Genomic DNA, 4,535 nt, shown 5'->3' on the forward strand with positions numbered 1-4,535 from the left:
TCGATTGATACAGGCCCCGGATCGATTGAGTAAGCGTTCTAACGTTTCTACGAAATCATGCATGCTTGGTTTTAGGGTTTATTAGAAAAATTTTGTTTTACTTCTGCTGCGCAAACCCTAGAACCGATCTCTTAGGAATTAGATTCGCTGTAGAGATCCCAGGAATCCCAACAAATCGAATTTAAGAAAAATATGTTTAAGAGGCCTCGACTTTAATTTTTTATTGTAGGTACTTATCAGAATCGTTCGAATTGTCGGAATTTTGCGTCGTCAACAACCGCCGCACCCAACATCTACTATATTTGATATCATCATTTTGAGATTGGGCAAAATTGATAGAATGAACTCATCCTTTTACTTGAAGAAGGGAAAAGAAGTCACGACGAAACCTCGGGACTGAGAAAGTGGACTTGGGTTTTCTTCTACAAATGGTGATCTATGAAGTAAAAGAGAGAGCCTAAATCATTTATGAGCAAATATAATAAAAATAAAATACTTATTTTCCAGCTATTAAAGTTGCACAAGTAACAAATTCGTACTAGAGAAAAGACAAAATATTTGTTCTATATGAGAAAAGAACGAAACAAAAAATTATGATCCTTCAGATCTTCATTTTCTTTCATCGTCCTTAATTTTTCTCCTTCAAAAATCTTGATCTGAGATCAACAAAGAAAACGTTTTCATTTTGATATTGTGAATACAAGATAGCAAAACCTATCAAAAAGGAGGAAGATGAATCTAAGGTAAAATCGTCTGGAAAACTGTTTTCCATAATTAGCGACAACAAACACTGGAGTCCCTCTCGGATTCTAACCAATTTGGTATCAAAGTTGAGATCTTCGCAAGGTGGAAGAAATCGCAGATCAAACTCAACCAACAGAGGAAAATTCTAGCGAGGATGTTGCACGATTGGGAGCTGAAACAGCTAGAAGCAGTTGCGATCAGGTGTAGGTTCACAACGTAACCAAGGTCCAAACCATCTCGGTGGTAGATCTGGCTAGCGCCATTCGTGAGGCACTTCAATCTCTCATGGCATACATGTCAACAAGTTGGTCACATCTCAGATCGAAAATCAAAGACCGACCAAAACAGAACTATCAACTGTTGCGATATTGCTCGATGAAGGATCAGAACAACTTATCAACACGAGAATTAGATTGTGGATCAACTCGAGGCCGAAGAAGGTGGAGAAAGGTTGGTCGAGAGATCGCTTCCCAATGGAGGCTGTTGGGTTTTAGGCTACGGGTTCCTAGCATGCGATCATATCGATCTAGGGTTTGGTTTACTAGGTTTCATGCAGCGGAAGGATAATCTAAACCTAGTCAAACGTCACACGCAACCAAAATCATCCGTAAAACCCCGACAGATCGTGTATATCACCGTAGGAATCGAATACTTACCTCTTTCCTGAAGATCTGAAAGTAGCGATCGATCCAGGGCCTGTTTTAATCATCAAGAGCTGAAAGTACAGCTCCTCTACACGTATCCACACCGACGGGAAGGATTCCAAACGCTTTTGGAACTGATCTACTAGGATCTGTGAAGTGAATAGGGTTTTTCAAGACTTGGGATCGAATCCCGGGAACTAGAACCTCAAAAGAAACGATTTTCTTTTGTTCTAGGTCTGTCTTAGGGTTCTGTAAATTGAGTTCTCTTCTTAGGACGGCGTCCAACACCTCCTTATAAGATAGAAACCCTAATCCTTGTGAAAAGGGACTTTTTCCGAGTATTGACTCGGTCCGAGTCAGCACTCTGACTCGGTCGAGTCAGAACGAATCAGCCCAAGCCCATTGTCAACTCTTGACTCGGCCCATTTAGTATTGACTCGGTCCGAGTCAAAACTTTGACTCGACCGAGTCAAAACATCAGCCAAGCCCAAAACACTTTCTGGGCTTCGACTCGCACGGAACTGACTCGGTCCGAGTCAAGTACTGACTCGGTCCGAGTCAGAAGGCTGAAAACGTTCTGACACTCTGATTTGATCCGAAAACGATTTTTCCGACCAAATCCAAGTCTTCCTTTCCGAAACTTCACATATAAGTCCATCCCTAATGGTGTGTGACCCTGTAGGCCCATTCGCAGTGGCAGCAGCCTCGAGAACCATTCCCGATCTACAAGTCATGGTTAGCCTCTAGCAAGACGCCATGACCACCCACGTTGAATTGAGTTAGAGGTGATCTAACCAAGGCAATAACAGCTCGAGTTCTGATCCTTTATCTCACGATATCATATGTTGAACAAGGGCATGGTTTGAGCCACCCTTCAACTTCAATCGCTTTCTCGTCTTGGTAAATCGACTAGTAAAATAGATGCAACTTCATCTATAGCGTGGCCACGCGTTTTCATAGTCCGACTTCCACGAGAGGGCCCAGCGATATCTCTCCTATTGAGGAGGTGATAAGTCCCATATTGCATGTCTATTATCTCCATATGATTCGTGAACGTATCTGATCAACGCCGTTATAATCATCCGGTTAAAGACGACGTTTGACGCAGTCAAGACACGCCACTCCTCATATCAGATACTCTAGACATCTCAGGTCTGAGGATCCAAGAACGAACCGCTTTATGAGATTCAAGTCATGACTCTGTCCATGTGACAATCTCATGCGGGTCAACCAGTCACTCATACACAACGAGTGCCCATGATTGTGATATGCATCCAATGCATCGATCACACCTCATGCTAGTCTTAATTCATCATTGTTCCCACAATGATAACTGACCAGGGTGTTTAGAATCATTCTATAATGATTCAAGGATACCGAAATATAACAAACATGCCAATCATATAACGGGGATGTAATGCATTCATAAATCAATGAACCAATACAAAGTCAAAATGTCATATCACGGATCATCCTAGAGCATTACAACCAACAACCAGGTGCTTCCAGGGTCGGGATGATCGTTCGCATTGTAAATTTTTAGGCGCTGTGCATTTACTTTGAATTGTTGGCCTGACTTCCCCACAATCTTGACTACTCCATGTGGGGATACATGAGTGACAGTGAATGGTCCTGACCACCGCATCTTAAGTTTTCCCGGGAATATCTTCATTCGTGAGTTAAATAGTAACACCTTATCATTTGCTTGAAATTCCCGGTGAAGAATTCTCTTATCGTGTCATCTCTTCGCTCGCTCCTTATAGATTTTTGCATTTTCGTATGCATCGAGCCATATTTCACCAAGGTGATGCAGTTGTAGGTTTCTCCTTTCTGCTGCCGATTTCCTGTCGTAGTTCAATTTCTTTATTGCCCAGAACGCACTATGTTCTAACTCAACTGGTAGATGGCAGGCTTTCCCGTATACCATTTGGAAGGGGGTCATTCCAATTGATGTTTTAAATGCAGTTCTATAAGCCCATACCGCGTCATCTAGTTTTTGTGACCATCTTTTCGAGAGACAGAGACGGTTTTCTCAAGAATTGTCTTTATTTCTCGATTTGATATTTCTACTTGTCCATTCGTTTGGGGATGATATGCTGTTGCTATCCGATGGTGAACACCGTATTTCTTAAGTAACGATGCGATCGTCCTGTTTACAAAGTGTGTTCCCCCATCACTTATGACTACTCATGAGACTCCAAATCTAGGGAAACTAATTCGTTTAAACATTTTCATCACTATTTTGGAGTCATTCCCAAGAAACAGCACTTCAAGAGCTTCGCGTAGACACCAAAATTGCGTAAATCCGACACCGGAGCAGAAAGATATGAGCGAAATCGTGAAGATCAGAAAACTGTCAGTGCAGGGCCGGATCCAACTGGATCCGGTCCGAATCAAGACAGCTGAGCTCGAGCCCAGGAATCTGGATCCGGTCCGATCCACCTGGAATCGGTCCGGATCCAGTCTAAAACCCTATTTCGCGATTTTCAGCATCAGAATGGGAATAAGATTCTTGGGAGCCGTCCTAGGGTTAAAAAAAAGCCCTAGCCACGTCCTAGAACATCAGAGACCCTTAGAGAACACTTAGAGACAGATTTTTGGAGATGTGACACCCGTATCCCGCTTCCCGTGAACAGGATGCGCCACATGGACTAAAACCAATTAAAATAATACCAAATAAAAATACGGGAATTTTAAAACTTTTTAACCATAATACGCAGCGGAAATACACACGATCAATATCGCAAAACAACACATGTCCGAATAGTAAACGCACATCGTGCAAAATATGGGAATACAATTCCCGTAGTCTAAAATACAAAACCCGTACATGATGCTGCCTCTCTCAGGTCGTCGTCGTCCAATGCACTAGGCGTAATCCTCGTGATCTGAAAAATATAAAAACCACGAGGGCTAAGCACAACTGCTTAGTGAATAGCCCGGGTTGAACCCGGTAAACCCATTCTCATCGAGAACAGTGTTAAAACGATAATTCACAGTCAACAAACAAAAAAAAAACAATATATATATAACATGCATAACATTCACCACAACCATATCAATCACAAACATACCCGTATGGAATCCTCCATAGGGTTTCAGCCCCATATCCTAGCCAAGTCAGCATGGCTAGGGCGCACCACGCGC

Source organism: Tarenaya hassleriana, unplaced genomic scaffold (assembly GCF_000463585.1).
Source record: "Tarenaya hassleriana unplaced genomic scaffold, ASM46358v1 Cleome120, whole genome shotgun sequence".
NCBI lineage: Eukaryota > Viridiplantae > Streptophyta > Magnoliopsida > Brassicales > Cleomaceae > Tarenaya > Tarenaya hassleriana.